This window comes from Eublepharis macularius, chromosome 6 (assembly GCF_028583425.1).
Source record: "Eublepharis macularius isolate TG4126 chromosome 6, MPM_Emac_v1.0, whole genome shotgun sequence".
In the NCBI taxonomy this organism is placed as follows: domain Eukaryota; kingdom Metazoa; phylum Chordata; class Lepidosauria; order Squamata; family Eublepharidae; genus Eublepharis; species Eublepharis macularius.
Window position 1 is genome coordinate 139,276,559 of NC_072795.1, and position 17,104 is coordinate 139,293,662.

The 17,104-nt window shown below is 46.4% G+C and overlaps 1 protein-coding gene across 4 annotated transcripts in view; it reads left to right on the forward strand.

Annotated features, from left to right (window-relative positions):
• The window catches only part of NRG3 (neuregulin 3), a 972,861-nt gene that overhangs the window by 322,739 nt on the left and 633,018 nt on the right, over window positions 1–17,104 (forward strand). The window lies entirely within an intron of this gene.

Below are 17,104 nucleotides of genomic sequence, written 5' to 3' on the forward strand. Positions count from 1 at the left end.
AGAAAAAAAGGGTAAGAACCAGGGGCCCCATCCAGTTTGGGGTGGGGGGAAGCCATTTGGTGACCTTCGTTGGGACCACCACTGTATGGATGGAGGAAGGGAGCATGCTTTCCTCCGTTGTGCTGTTCTTCTCTGAAACAGCACCGGAGCATTATTCGCTTGCAAGTGCTCCCATGTGCCATTTTGCATAGGAAAAATGGCAATGGGGGGGGGGAGGCAGAATCCCTTCCTCCCCTTGTGCTGGAGTGATTCTGACCAGAATTGGGCCCCTGTGGTACATGTCAAAAGAGTTCCCAGCTGGAACTCACTTTTAAAATGGCAGCAAATCTCTGGAGTGAACAGTAGGATGAGCTCTGTTAGATAGGCTATCACATCATGTAAGATGGGCTCCGAGAATGAACTTCTCTTTACAACAACAGGAGAACTCTGCAGAACTAAAGGCCTGAGCCAGAAGATGGCCGCTGTGGTGACCCAGTTTTAAGCACTACCATCTCAGGATGCGAGAGAGGACTTTTTAACATCATTGTTCTTTCTGTGCCTTCATCTTGGAGATTTCAAGTTAACAACACTCCAGTTATTATAGAGTTAATCCATTGTTTTTAGCAAAAATAAAGTTATTTAAGTTGTAACTAAGTGTCAGACTGTGGCTAGATAATGTCCTTCCTACAGATTCTCCTTTACAAGCAAACAAGAGTCCATTGTTTGAATAAGGAAACTTTACTGCAGAAGTAGTTCATTATAGTCCACTGGCCTGAATAGAAGATTCAGGATGGTACAAGAGCATTGTTACCAATGAAGAGAAAAGCATGAGATACAAAGTAACAGTTCTCAGCTGAACCAGCCTCCCCCCATAGTTCTCAAAACAACATCTTTCAGACTTGGGAAGCTGGACTCTCTCAAGGCCAATCTTGGGTGGAACGTTGTTAGACAAAACAATCCCTTTCGGTGAGAAGTCTGCTTGGGAACTTGTGCACCTGTGGAGAAAGCACTTAAACACTAGAAGCATTAGAAAATGGAGTCAGTACAGCTCATATACACACTGAACCTGACATTCTGCCCCCTTTAAAATAAATCCCCCCCAGGTTTATATGGATAACGAGTATGAAAAGCTTTGGTTAGTCTAGGAGCATGAACATGTACAGAATTCACCCACTCATCGAACCCAGAGTCAAAGTCCTTCCACCTGATGAGGTAAAACAACTGATTGCGTTTGATTTTAGAGTCCAAAATTTGTTGTACTTCGTAGTGTATTTGGTCATCTATCAAAGTTGGAATGGGTGGAGCTTTGACGTGCCATTTATCATCTATTGGAGCCTTCTTTAACAGGCTGACATGGAAGGTGTCATGGACATGGCGAAGATTTTTGGGTAAATTTACAGCAACAGTCACTTTGTTGATTACTTTGTGCACCGGAAAAGGTCCGAGGAACTTTAACGCCAGTTTGCGGCTGACTTGTGCTAGTTTTAAATTTTTGGTGGATATATAAACATGATCTCCTGGTTGTAAATCCCATTCGGCCGCACGGTGGCGATCTGCGTACTTCTTGTAATCCTGTTTGGCTTTCTCTAGGTGTTTTTTAATGAGAGTCCATTGCTGGGCTGCCTCCCCCCACCATGAAGACACATCTGGAGAAGTCGGTGCGAGGGAAGGGGGAGCGTCTAACGGAAAAGGATTGAAGTGGGCCCCATACACAACCTTGAAAGGGGCTTCCCCTGTAGATGCATGTACACTGTTGTTGTATGAAAACTCCGCTAGAGGAAGGAGGTCTACCCAGTTATCTTGTTGGAAATTGATGTAGCAACGAAGGAATTGCTCTAAGATTTGATTAGTTTTTTCCGACTGCCCGTCGGTTTGCGGGTGGTGGCTTGAACTGATTCCTTGCTCAATATTCAACATCTGTAAAAGCTCCCGCCAGAAGTTGGCAACGAACTGTCCGCCGCGATCCGAAATCACCTTGGACGGAAAAGAATGTAATTTTACAATATCAAAAAGATTTTTGATTTTGCTACTACAGACTAACACGGCTAACTCCTCTGGATCTGTAATTTTACAATGTGTTTTAGAAATAGGTCTGCCAGTTTTCGAGCGGTGGGTATAGTGGTGCATGGAATGAAATGGGCTTGCTTGGAAAACAGATCCACTACCACTAAAATGCAGTTATGTCCCTTGGATACTGGTAAATCAGTGATAAAGTCCATGGATATCGTCTCCCAAGGTCTACTGGGCGTTTCCAAGGGTTGCAATAGACCCGGAGGTTTCCCCTTTCGAGTTTTGGCGCTGAGGCAAATGGGGCAGGAGGCTACGTATTGGGAAATGTCTTTGCGCATGCCCGGCCACCAGAACTGCCGTTGTATTAAATGTAGCGTTTTCAAGTAACCGTAGTGTCCTGCGGTGGGGGCATCATGACACCGCTGCAAAACCTCCTTCCGCAGACTGTCGGGCACATAAAAGCGATTTCCTGATAACCAATCCCCCTGCGGGGATTGATTTAGTTTGGATTTGGGCACTTTATCCCCCTCCCTTTCCACCTCAGCCTTAAGTTTCGATTTCCATTCTTGGTTGTGCGGAAGGGGCTGGATTGTGCGGCTGCGTGTAGTTACCACACCTCCCAATTGCGTAGGTGAGAAGACTGTATCTATAGTCTCCTCCCGTTTGCTTTTATGTTGGGGCATGCGCGATAGGGCGTCTGCAAGAAAGTTAGTTTTGCCCGGTAGGTAGTTTAAAGTGAAATTGAATTTGGAGAAAAATTCGGCCCACCGTAATTGTTTGGCATTTAATCGGCGAGGACTTCGGAGGGCTTCCAAATTTTTATGGTCTGTCCACACTTGGAATGGGTGGCGTGCCCCCTCCAACCAATGCCGCCAATTCGTGAGGGCTGCCTTTACTGCAAAGGCTTCCTTCTCCCACACATTCCAATTTCTTTCTGCCTCAGAAAATTTTCTCGATAGGAATGCACAAGGTCGAAGTTTCCCGTCCTCCCCTTCTGCAATAACACTCCTCCAATTGCAGTATCGCTGGCGTCGACCTGCACTATGAAGGGGTAATTTTCATCGGGGTGGCGGAGAATGGGTTCTGTTATGAACTGCATTTTTAAGCGTTCAAAGGCTATTTGGCAATCAGGCGTCCACAGTAATTTGGAGCTGGGCTTTTTTGCTTGATCCCCTTCGTCTTTGGTTCTTAACAGTTCCGTCAGGGGAAGCGTGATCTGTGCGAAATTTGCAATGAATTCCCGGTAAAAGTTGGCAAATCCCAAGAAAGATTGCAGTTCTTTACGGGTAGTGGGAGTTTGCCATTCTTGGATCGCCTGTATTTTGGCTGGATCCATTTTTAAGCCATCTTGGGATATACAGTAACCAAGGTAAGTGAGTTCAGTTTTATGGAATTCGCATTTAGACAGTTTAATAGGCAGTTTGTTATTCATTAGGGTTGCCAGGACCTTTTTGACCAATTGTACATGGTCTTCTTCCGATTCTGAATAAATTAACACATCATCAAGATACACCACCACTCCTTTATACAGAAATTCATGTAGCACTTCATTTATCATGGACATGAATACAGACGGAGCTCCAGTTAATCCAAAAGGCATAACTAAATATTCGTACTGTCCAAGGGCTGTATTAAAAGCGGTTTTCCACTCGTCCCCGGCTTTGATACGAACATGGAAGTAAGCATCTTTCAAATCTAATTTTGTAAAGATCTTACCTTGAGCCACGACGTTGAGAAGATCTCGGACGAGTGGGATGGGGTAGGCGTTGTTGGTTGATACAGCATTAAGTCCTCTAAAGTCTGTGCATAGTCGGAGTCCTCCGTCTTTCTTCTTTACGAAAAGTACTGGTGCCGCATGGGGACTACTGGCTGGACGAATGAACCCTCTCTGGAGATTGGTGTCAATGAACTTTCGGAGTTCTTCTCTTTCATGGAGACTCATGGGGTAGAGTCGGCCCTTTGGTAGTGAGGCTCCGGGTAAAATCTCTACCGCACAATCGGTCCGTCTGTGCGGGGGTAGGGTATCGGCTTCCTCCTCGGAGAAGGCCGGTAAGTAAGTCCAGTAATGTTCGGGTATTTGATTTATTTCCTCCTGTGTAAGGAGGGCCTTTTCGGTGTGGGTCGGATTGGTACCCCAATTTTGATTCCACCGATGGTCTTCGCAGTTGGCGTGACTGAAAGTGACGCTTCTTTCTGCCCAATTTATGTAGGGGTTGTGATCGCATAGCCACTTACTGCCCAGAATTAACGGGTATTTGGCTGTGGTACTGATAACAAAGGATCTTTTTTCCCAGTGTTGGCCCATGCCCGTCACCACCGGAATTGTTTCAGTGGTGACGGGGTTCATATTGGTGCCATCCATTTGCTCGAAGATGACTGGGTTTTTTAATTCCCGCACTGGTAATACCAGTCCATTAACTAGGGCTGGAGCAATGATGTCTCTTGAGCAGCCTGAGTCTATTAGAGCTTGTACACGGATATGCATCTTTCTTTCAGGGTTTAACAAAGTCACTGGCATAAACAATATGGACCCTTGTGGCCGGTCCCTTGTTGGGATGGACCGAGGGTGGATCTGCCGTTTGGGTCCCTTCACGACAGATCCATTTCGTTTCCCGACTGGGGGCTTTCCGGATTCTCCTCTCCGTTCAAAGCTGTAGGGTCATAATCCATGAGTTCTTCCACCTCTAACCCTCTGTCGGGGACATTTCGTTGGGAAGTGCCACGACCCCGGCCTAATCTGGGAGCTGGTGTTGGGCGTTGCGATGTGGGAACCGGAGCCGGGGTTGGACGCCGTAATTGGAGCGGAGGTCTTTGCACAGGCCGGTATGGACATTGCGCTGCAAAGTGACCACCTTGCCCGCATTGCAAGCACAAACCTTGTTGCCATCTAGCATCTCTCGCTCCTCGGGTAGCATATCCAGTGCCTCGTCCTCCCTTCTGCAAAGTTAGGGGCCGTCTTTGTCCCGATTGTTGTTGTTGTTCAACTAATCGGACTTCTAATATACGATTCTCAACTTCACAGGTTAGTTGAATCCATCCTAACAGCGTAGGAGGATTGTCTTGCATGAGAGCTCTGTCCAAAAGTTTCGGGTTTAACCCCTGTTTGAACAGTATTATTTTAGTGGATTCCTCACACCGGGCGGGCATTTGGCGGCCAGCTGTCGGAATTTTGTAACATAGTCTCTGGCCGACATGCTGCCTTGCTTAATAGCTTGCAACTCCGTTCTGGCTCTAGTTTCTTCTAACGGGTCTTCGTATTGTGCCCTTAGAGCATCCACCAACCCTTGTAAGGTATTGAGTTCTGGGGCCCCAACATTATATAATCCTACATACCAGTCTGCCGCTCTGCCTTGAAGCCGTGATCCGAGATGTTCGATCTGGCTGGCCTCGCTTCCGAATAGATGTCCCCATCGATTGAAGAACTGTACCACTTGTACCAGAAAAAATCCCAGCTTGGAGGGGTCTCCGTCAAAAGTGGCTTCCAGTTTCACCCAGCCCATTGGGAGATCTTGTCTCGGGGCTGGGGTGGTAGTGGGGTAATAGTCCATCGGAATGGTTAGCTGCATTTGCGGTGTGATAGGAGGCTGCTGGGGGGGTGGGGGTAGTTGTGGTTGTGGTAATGGTTGCCTTGGCCCCCCCGCTGCGGCGGTAGATGCGGGGCCGGTTCAATTGGTGGTGGTCTTATCGGTTGGGTCGGTGGCGGTATCACCGGTTGAACGGGCGGTGGCCGTACCGGTTGGGTAGGGGGTGGCCGAACAGGTTGGGCCGGAGGTGGTCGCTGGGGTGCGGGTCGGAGCGGCCGAAGTGGGAGAGGCCTTACCGGTTGATCGGGAGGTGGTAACACCGGTTGAGCTGGAGGTAGCCTTACAGGCTGCTGTGGCGGTATTTGTTGAGGTCGGAGTGGAAGGGGCCGCTGAGGTGTGGGCCTGATAGGTGCCGGACCGCGCGGGCTTGCCCCTCCCGGTGTTGCCAATCTCGGACTTGGAAGTAGTCCTCGGGGTATGGTCTGCAGAGGTTGACCCCCCCCCGGAGGCTGTTGCAAGGGGGTTGTTGTAGGCGTTTGGTGTGGTGTCTCCCCCCTTGGAGGAGCTGGAAGTTCTTCTTGCTGATCCGGTTGGAGAATTACCGGAGAAGTTGGGGGGTATTACCGGAGTAGTGGATCCCGTCGGGCGGATTGGCTCATCTTCACCCGTTCCCGGGACCTCTGTCGGAGTATCTCCAGGGCAGGAATCTTCCTCTTCCTCCGTGTCAGATGTAGACCCCTCAGGATCGTCTGGGCACAGGTTATCGGAGCAGGAATCCCCTTCACCTCCTGTCCCTTGTTCGTCCGTAGGTGTCGGCTGAAATGGGGCGGGCTCCCACGGGTTGGAAATAACGCTTTGGAGGGTAGCTATTTGTAGAGCCATTTCTTCGGGTGATGGTCTCTCTCCGTTCCCCGCTACCATTACTGAGAGTAGATGTATGGCATGAGCTAGGCTTTCTTCCATATCGGCTAACCTAGCTTCTAGTAATTGAACTCTACTTGGAACCTGTTGGTCCGTTGGTCTCTCACTCAGTATCGTTGAGTCTCCTGCGGTGGTGGTCACCGGGGTACTTGGCCTCCAGGGTGGAGGGTCTCCTTGATCGTCTTGCGATCTCGCTGCTAGAATTCCTTTGGCCAATCCAGTAACTGCGGAAATGCCAGAATCCGCAGCAAGGGTACGACTTTGCATTTGTACCCAACGTTGTTCGGAAATCTCTGGTTGCCCCGTCCACGGGGTGACTTCCGAGTAGTCCCAGCTTAGGACGCCGCGGCGGGACGTTTCCCATTCCATCTGTTCGGTCGTCTGGTTCCAAAATAGCCGTGGTTGGCTGTTGGCCTGCTCAGGGACTGTTTCTAGACTTCGGCGCCCATCCATAGGTAACGGATGGAGCATCCCGCTGGCCCTGCGTTCTCTCGTTTCCCGTGGTCTGGGTCCCCACTCCGAGGGTGTGGGCACCGAGAACAGTGGGATGGTGGTGGCCTTCGGCTTTTCACCCTCACTGTCGAGATCAATGAGAGGAGGGGTGGTAGTTGAAGCTCCGTTCCCTGCCGGTGCAGGGCCTTGAGGTTGCAACTGTTGATCACCGGGAGAAGCATACGGATCAAACAAAGGATCCCTGTCCGGGACTGCTTTGGATTCCGATGAGCCCGGCTTAGACATGATTGGTAACAAAATGTCAGACTGTGGCTAGATAATGTCCTTCCTACAGATTCTCCTTTACAAGCAAACAAGAGTCCATTGTTTGAATAAGGAAACTTTACTGCAGAAGTAGTTCATTATAGTCCACTATCCTGAATAGGAGACTCAGGATGGTACAAGATCATTGTTACCAATGAAGGACAAAGCATGAGGTACAAAGTAACAGTTCTCAGCTGAACCAGCCTCCCCCCATAGTTCTCAAAACAACATCTTTCAGACTTGGGAAGCTGGACTCTCTCAAGGCCAATCTTGGGTGGAACGTTGTTAGACAAAACAATCCCTTTCGGTGAGAAGTCTGCTTGGGAACTTGTGCACCTGTGGAGAAAGCACTTAAACACTAGAAGCATTAGAAAATGGAGTCAGTACAGCTCATATACACGCTGAACCTGACACTAAGTAGAAATAGATGTAAGATTGGTTGAGAAAGCTGTGGGTTGAAGTAATAAAATGATGGAGCATTCGACCTGCTTATTGGCTGTTTTGAATGTTGGTCATTTGCATTTTCCTGAACATTCTTTTCCGTTTGAAAAAGGTGGTTTTCAGCCTATCAACTGAGAACATGTATAGTGCAATCTTATGAAGAGTTCTCCTCTTCTTATTGCACGGGTAGTCAGTTCAGTCAATACTTTTTAAAACTATGTTATTCCTGCTTATGTCTTCCTATTAAAAGATAATTCTTTATTGTTTTGAAGCTTAAACTACACATGGTGTCAACTGAATTATTTTTTAAATGAAAATAACCACTACTCCATCGGTCATCAATTTAATCGTATTGTAATCTTATTTGTAACCTGCTTCGCAGGGCTCTTGATAATTACTTTCACCCAAATTTCTACTTGGATTTTGTAGTTCCAAATTGCTTGGTCTTGTTCCAAATTGAAACCTGTGTGCAGTTAATTTTGTAAAAATTCCAAATTTTGAACAAGAAGTTGTGAGTGCCCCAATTTGCACGGCTATAATATTTTTGATTTGTTCATGCGTTTCCTGTATATGAATTATGTGACCATGTGTATTAGTTAAAACAAAACGCAAAAAAACAGTCTTGACAAATTCATATGTATAATCCTATTATGATTGCCTTTTTGTGGTGATTTATTAATGCAGATGCATTCATTAGGTGTGATTTAAATGTGATGGCAGTGGGTCAAAAATACCTGTACAATTTTGTCTCATGCTGAACATCTCATTTATGTTGGGGTGCTACCTGGTAAAGCACCTGTATGTGTTCAGTGAGCACACCAGCAAAACACACACCTCTGCCGTGCTATCTAAGCACATGTAGCTGCCCTGCATGGGTAGCAAACCAATTGAAATGAGTTTCTGAGGATTTACAAAGATTTTGCCTTGCCTGTGCCACATTTAAGTCAGCATTTAAACAATGAAGGGAGGAGATTGAAAGCTGTGGAACATTGCACATACTGCAGGACCACCAATACTTTCAGAAGTTCTCTTAGAGCAGAACCACAAGTGACAAAAGGCACAGATTGGACCCTTGTCAGCTTCCCTCAAGTTTTGATGGGAAATGTAGGTGTCCTGGTCTTGCATCTTGGCTCTCTGACTGCTGTCCAATGGACTTTTCAACTGTCACTTGTCCAACATTCCGCCAAGCTGCCTACATTTCCCATCAAAACTGGAGGGAAGCTGACAAGTGTCCAATCTGTGCCTTTTGTCACTTGTGGTTCTGCTCTCAGTAAAACCTGAAATAAGAATAAGCAGAATAAATTTCAGGAGCAATAAAATAATGGAACTGGGAAGATCTCCTTATCCCCATTGTATCTTGTCTTAAAATCTTTGAAAGCATGGCAGAATACAAATTCACTAAATTATAATCTACCTATGTAATACTTTGGCATTACCTGAAGTCACTGAGTGCACATGTCCTAGGTCATCGATCCACATCATGTTGCCGTCAGTGTGTTTTCTGGCACCCACTTGCTTCTGCCACCAAACACTTCCTCCTCAAAGAAAAGACATAACTGTGGCAGTCCTCGAGCTTGTTGGAGCAGAAGTTGCTTCAGAAGGCCACAGTATGCATCATCTTTGGGGCTCCAGGGGTCCCCATTTGGAAATAACTGCCCTCATACCAAGATTTTGTCATTGTCCCCTGGCGACCGTTTTGTGATAAGTCCCACCTTGCATGATGACAGCCATTTTGTGATTGAGTCCACCTTCCATGGCAGCCATTTTGCAGTGGTGCCCGCCACCTTGTCTCAGAATTCCAAAAGTTTCTACAAGCTCAACAAGGTTGAGCTCCTCTTCCCTAGGTAGTCATGGGAAGGAGAATCTTGCCCCTAACGACTGCACCACATCGTCAGCTATAATTCTTTTTCCTTATTCACTGCCTACCTTCAGTTTTTAGGTGGTAGAATTTCCTCCATATGCCTTTGAGTAGCTTTTATGCTAGCTATCTTCAGACGGTAGCGGGCATGTCTACACTTCTCCTAGGGTTGTGTGTGTGTATGACATTGTTGATGTTGCCAGTGTAACTACGTCACTTCTGGGTACAAGTGACAGTGATAGCTCTGGGAATCACTGCTACTTAGGGTTTCCAGGTCCCTTTACCATCCCAGCAAGAATAAGGGGACCCGGCATTCACTTTTTTTTCTGTGCTCCCAGGCCTGCATGATGACATCTCTTTCCAGGAAGTGATGTCATCATGCAGGCCCAGAAGTGCACACATGCTTCACCTCAGGCTGATTTGGGGCACAAACGAACACGATTTAGCCCGTTTGGAGCCGAAATCAGCCTGCTGCAATGCACAGGTGCACCCTCAGGGCAACTCAATGACATCACTCCCGGGTGCCTGTTCCCCTGCCTTTCCTCCTTGCCAGCTAGGTGAGTGGTGGCAGGGGCCAGAGGATAGGAGTGAGAGGGACCTGGGAACCCTACTGCAACTCTATTGTAAAACTCTATGGTGATTCTTAGAGTTACCTTTGTCATTTCCAGGTTGTACCCAGAAGTGACATGCCAGTGACCAGGCTGGAGCCTTTCTTCCATTATTTTTCTCTCACTATTGCTCAGAGGGGTGGCAGGCTATGGATCAAATCCCCAGGAGTTTGCCTATCAAAAGCAGGCAATTGGTAAGCCTAAGTAATTGGTATGGATCACTCTGGTTAGAGAAGTCTACTTGGCCCTTCCTTTGGAGAACAAGAAGTTAGATAGTAGGCAAAGATTGTTTTCTTTAGAAGAGTGCTGTTATTTCCAAGGATGCCAGGTTTCCCGCTAGAACAGGAGACCTTCTAGCCTTCTGCTGCTTGTTTTGCCATCTTCTGGGCATAGAGAAGGGGTCACGGGCAGTTGGGGGTGGGTAGTTGTGAACTTCCTGCATTGTGCAGGGGGTTGGACTAGATGACCCTAGAGGTCTCTTCCAACCCTAAGATTCCATGATTAGCCTAAATTTGTACTCATGAGTTCACAACAGATACTGTAACATAACGCCTGTAGAATTTCTACCAGGAGCTGAAATCATTCTTTCAATTGTAAACAGCTATTTTAATTAAATTAAACTCAACAGTGCTATTATCCCCCATTTTATTCGTAATGAGTGTTCCAACTAAATATAGAAATCCCAGGAAGCAACAACATAAAATAAAGGAGCGGGCAAGAGACGAAAACCCCTTGCTCCCAATCTTGCATTTTTTAGTTTCAGAGCTTGGAAGAAAGGAAAATAAATGAATAATAAGTCATTTCAAGGAGGCTGTGCAAGAGAAAAAAAGATTTCCGTGCTATTGACACCAAAATACTGATATGAATCAGCTCCAAGTTAGAGCTCTCAAGCTCTGTGCCAGATGGACAATGAGAATTGTTCGTTTAAAGTAATCTATTTTCCTAGCTAGGCAGGAAAACTCCATTGGATGATCTCTCTGATTTAGTGCTTAAGCACAACATTAAAGTGGCTTCCCAACAGAGCCCCTGAAAAATGAGCTTCCTCCAGCGCTGTGCCCTCTGGATCATCAGTGACTGAATTACTAAGCAAAGAGAGATGTAGATAAACAAACTCTTGTCTTGCTGTGACTCTGATCTCTTCTCTGTTGCTTATGTCCTGTTATTGATGAAGGATACATGGTCAAACCATTAAAAATGGTCATCATTTAGGGTGAGAAAGAGTCCAGTAGCACCTGATGAAGAGAGCTGTGGTTCTCAAAAGCTTATGCTACAATAAAGTTGGTTAGTCTTAAAGGTGCTACTGGACTCTTTACTATTTTACGACTACAGACTGACATGGCTGACTCCTCTAGATCTATCATTTAGGGTGAGGACAGTAATATGGACAGCACTGCACTAGGGTTGCCACCTCCAGCTTGGAAATTCCTGCAAATCTGTGGTTGGGGCTTGGGAGGATGGAGTGATGTAGGCTAGTAGCCAGCGGGAGATGTGGGGCAGAGACATGAGGGCTGCTGGCATTGCATGTGATGCTGGGGGGGAAACCGAAATGATGTCATGGCCATTTGCAATTAGATTGCTTATATGTAGAGACTGGCACTAACTAGAAAAAAACGAACCATGTGGTTCGTGGTTTGTCACATTTCACGATCCATGAACTTTCACAAACCTGCCCCGGTTCACAAATTGGTTCATTCCAGTTTGTGAAAATGCCAGCAAATCACCACTTCCGGGTCAGCAGAAGGTCACTTCCGGGCCAGAAAATCACCACTTCTGGGCCAGCAGAAGGCCACTTCCAGGTCAGCAGAAGGTCTGCAGGAAGTCCATCCCCTGTTGCCTAGGAAACTGATTGATTGGCACCAGGCTGTCTGCAGTGACGAACCAAAAAATGAATCATACGAACCAGCCTAAAGTTCATGGTGGTTCATCAAAAATGGGCTCTGACAAACCACTGGTTCACAAACCACGAACCGGCCTGGTTTGTCCTGAATTTTGGTTCGGTTCATGCCCATCTCTACTCATATGTGTGAATGTCCCTATTCTTGTTCTTCTTTTAGAAGCCATTGCAGGATGCTAGCACAGGCAGGCAAGCAATTTTTAACACACTGATGAAGAAGTTTCAACCTGTGAGATAAGCAAAACCAAACTAAGATATATATACACAGGCATATGTAATATCTAATATAATAATGACTAAAATATTAATATATGATATAACTGTTATCATTGGCAATAATTTTTTCATGATTTTCAGGCAATTGTACACACTCATTTTCATAAGGAGAATTTAATATTTGTAGTAAGGCATGTTCAAAATGATTGAAAATTCCACAAAAACGTAGAAAAAGTCACCATTTTCATGTATTTATTTACCAAGCAAAACTGAATTATATTAATTTGACAAAAATATCTTCAGAATTCCCCAGTGCAGCTGCAACTTTGTACCACCCCTCATATTTGGATTTTGAAAGTTGAAAAATTCAACACACCCTAATGTCACACTGCTCTAGGAATTGCCAGAAACTATCATAAAACCATGGAGTTTCTGGTGACTCCTAGAGTGACATGAATTCACTGCCAGGTTTCCCCCCAAAGCGATGTCACAACACGCACAATGCCAGTGATTATATTGATTTCCTCTAGGAAAACTAATTTCCGTAGTCTGGAGATCAGCTGTAATTTTGGGAGGGCTGTCCCCCACTTGAGTGTGATGACCCTGATCTGTATGGATCTAGATGTATTCCCCAGCTCAGATTCCCTAACCTCATTGGCTCACTTTGGGAGTGGAAGGCCAGTTCTGTTGGCTGTTGCCCACAGTCCCTCCATCTTTGTGATTTATTGCAATCATCTTGTGTGTGTGTCTATTATTCACATAAGCTGTCCAGCTCCCGGGAAGGCTGTGCTCTTATCTGAGATGGCTCACCACAGCGGCCTTGGGACAGTTCCATCCTACTCTCCCACTGACTGTACCCAGCTGGTTGGGCACCAAGGGTGGGGGGCTTACGTAGAGGGACTGAAACTTTGTAGCAAGCACTCCATACGTCATTCTCAACAAGAGACCTGTGTACAGCCAAATGCTTTTACTTGCCTCTGTGTAACCTATGGACATATATATGCTGAAGCTATGATATCTCATTAAAGAACCTTAACTCAAGAGAGCTTGGATTTCTTGTTGCAAGGGGTGGGAGTCAACTTCAACGTATCCTGTTCTCCATAGACTGACAATGGGAAGAGAAGATCAGCTGCCTTGCATTTAACCCTGACCTGGATACCCAGGCGAGCCTGATCTCATCAGATCTCAGAAGCTAAGCAAGGGTCGGCCTTGGTTAGTATTTGGATGGGAGACCTCTAACGAAGACCAGGGTTGCAGAGACAGGCAATGGCAAACCACCTCTGTTGGTCTCTTGCCATGAAAACCCCACCAGGGGTCACCGTAAGTCAGCTATGGCTTGATGGTACTTTCTACCATCATACCAGGTTTGGTGAACCAAGACATTTGACCCTGTGTGCCAGTGGCAGAAACAGTTGTTTCACTTTAGGAATGTGTAATTGGTTCTTAACAGATAACTGGTGTGAGTCAGTCTGGTACAACAGCTAGTATTAGATAAGACCTAGGTTCAAATTCCCCTCTGCCATGACTTGGGTGACTTTGGGCTAGTCATTCTCTCTCAGCCTAACCTACCTCAGAGGGTTGTTAGGTAAAATGGGGGAGGAGGAGAACCAGGTTTCCCACAGGAGAAAGAATGGGATTTGAAAATATAATAATCAAAAGCTGCATTACATACATTCCTTCTCTATTGACGTTGCTACTAACAAAAAAAAAACCCTAAATGTGATGGTGAATGCATGGCCACCATGTGATTGCTGTCAGTATTTTAAAGTTTTTCGTTGTTTTTGTTTTAAGTGCTGCACCAGCCTGATTCTGACGAGGGCTGCAGCAGACAGCTCTCGCCCTCTCCCTGCGTACGTTTTAAAGTGTCAAAATGGCTGTGCGGGGTTGCAGCCACCTATGGCTGTTTTGACACTTTAAACGTCATGAGGTGAGGGGGCAGAGCTCCATGCTGCAGTCCCAATCAGGATCAGGCCCTCTCAGCATTTTAAAAACAGTTTAAAATGGTGAGGGTGATCGCTTGGTGACCAGGCATTCTCGTGGCCTTTAGTTTGACTCAGACCTATGAGTATGCCAGTATTTGGATTCCTGATTACTTCCCGAGTGCTCCACGCACTCTATAATACTGTCTACCCTATGTAGGGTTGCCGGGTGTCCAATTTTGGCCTGTACAGTCTGACATTTTGAGAGATTGTCCGGGAAAATAATTTCCCAAATACCAGACACCTGGCCTGGGCCAGGCCTCTCCCCTTCCACCGTCGATTGCTTCGAATGGCCAGCCAGCCCTGGCACTCACCTGCAGTGAGGTGGCACCATCTAGAAGTGGCCAGCTAGCCCAGCCGGAAGTGAAGGGCTCAGCAGGATGATGTCACTTCCAGTGCAATTTGGGTGGGGTTGGCACTTCTGACAGTGATGTCATCACACCACCCAATGAATCCCCCTCCACCTCTGTCCCCAGGGGCTGGGATTAGGCCAGACCTCATCTGGCAACCTTAATGGTAGGGTGCCAAATGCATGTGTGAATTGGTTACATGTACTTTGTGCAGACTTCGCCCTTATTAACATAAAGGTCTTTCTGAGTAGTGGTGTGCACGTGTGTTTAAGTGCGTGTTGGACACTGGATGGATCTAATTTCTTCTTCAAGCAAGCTATCTTGCTTACCTTCTGTTTTACAGGGGTGATAAAGAATGGGAGTAATAAATAGCCATCTATGTATCTAATGAATGTATGTGCCAGCATGGATAATTTAGACCTTACTTCAGTAAGGCGTTTGCCAATTTACATCTACGAAGGGCTCAGCCAGTGCATTTTATATCCCAGAAAGCCTGTTTGGGGAATAAAAAGGTCTATACATCTTGAAGCTACTGCATTTGCTGAAGCAGAGGAGAAATGAACCCTCTGTTTAAGCTTTGATTCTGCAAATTATGTCCGTATACTGTGATCTTTAGAGCTAGCTGGAGTGCAGTTTTTTTTCCAGACATTATATGTTTGCAGGTCTTTTTTTTCTGGGGAAAGAGGCGGTGGAACTCAGAGGGTTGCCCTCGGAGAAAATGGTCACATGGCTGGTGGCCCCGCCCCCTGATCTCCAGACAGAGGGGAGTTGAGATTGCCCTCCGTGCCGCTCAGCGGCGCGGAGGGCAATCTCAACTCCCCTCTGTCTGGAGATCAGGGGGCGGGGCCACCAGCCATGTGACCATTTTCAAGAGGTTCCGGAACTCCGTTCCACTGCGTTCCCGCTGAAAAAAAGCCCTGCATGTGTGTGAACTTGTCATGTAAATGTTTCTTGTTTGCAAGCTGCTAATATGCAAGAAGACTGCTGGGTTATGAAGGGCGTAGAATTGGCAGGACTGGTAGAAAACAAGATGGGATGCTCTTGTAAGCATCAAAAATACCAGACCATTGGGTAGGTTTGCCAACTTTGGCTTGGGGAAATTACTGGAAATTTGGGGACAGTGCCTGGGACGCAGCTTGAGAAGGGGAGTTTGGTATTGATTTAATACCGTAGAGTCCTCTCACCAAAGCAGCCATTTTCTCCAGGGGACATGATCTCTGTAGCCTGGAGATCAGTTGTAATTCCTACAGACCTCTGGGCTCCACCTGGAGATTTTCAACCATTCCAGTGGGAGGAGCCCAAAACATGCAACCTTTGCCATGCAGTGTACCCATTCTAGGAGCTGCTGAACTACTGCCTTGGGAAAGACTTTTCTTTCTGACTTTTGAAAAAAATATATAAATCTGGTATCTTGGAGGAACTTGGCTGGAGTCCTCTGTGTCTAGAGTGACACCAGAAGGTGCCTGACAACTGGCGGGAGCTAGGGGGCGGGGACATAGGGAACGTGACTTTGCGAGCACTATTTTGACACTTCTGGGAGAAATCAGAAGTGGTATAATATTGTTCTAGGAATTGCGAGAAACTCTATGGGAAAACCATAGAGTTTCCAGTGGTTCTGAGAGCATGTGACATCACTTCTGGGTTTCTCACATGACACTGGAGGTAACTAGGATTGTCAGTGAGAGGCCATCCATGGGGAAAGTGCCCGTGTTCCTTGTTTTTTGTGCAGTTGGCCTGACAACAAACCCCGCCCCCTCCTGACAACTTGGCTAGCTTTTATTTAAGTGGTTGACAACTCTTCATCATAATGGGCTCCTTCTCTCTGACCCAAAACATTACTAGAACAGCATCAGAAGGACTTGCACCTCTGTGGCGCTGCAGCTGGGAAAGTGAATGCGGTAAGTAGTGCCAACCAGCTCCAGGATTTTGGATGCCTTTTGCCTTCTCAGTACGACTGCTCTGGGGAGGTTGTGCAAGCCAAGGAATCAGCCCCTGATCTTCTTGAATCTCTAATAGTAAAGAGTCCAGTAGCACCTTTAAGACTAACCAACTTTACTGTAGCATAAGCTTTCAAGGACCACAGCTCTTCGTCAGATGCATGGAGGGTAAGAAGAAACTGGCCAGATATATATAGGTGGGGAGGGGAGGGGGGAGTAGATGCAAATCAGTTGCTTCTGATAATGAGATCAGTTTGCTTCTGTTAATGATATCAGTTACTTCTGATAATGAGATAACCATTCATAGTTTCTATTCAATCCAAGTCTGACTGAGTCAAATTTAAATATGAATTCCAATTCAGCAGCTTCCCGTTGGATTTTGCTTTTGAACGGTTTCTGTTCAGCTATGGTGACCTTTACGTTCTTGATGGAATGTCCTGGTAGATTGAAGTGTTCTCCCACTGGTTTCTGGATGTTGCCATTTCTAATGTCAGATTTGTGTCCATTTATTCTTTTGCACAGAGGTTGGCTGGTTTGTCCAATGTGCAGAGCAGATGGACACTGTTGGCACATGAGGGCATATATCACGTTGGAGGATGAGCAGTTGTAAGAGCCAGAGACAGTGTAGTTG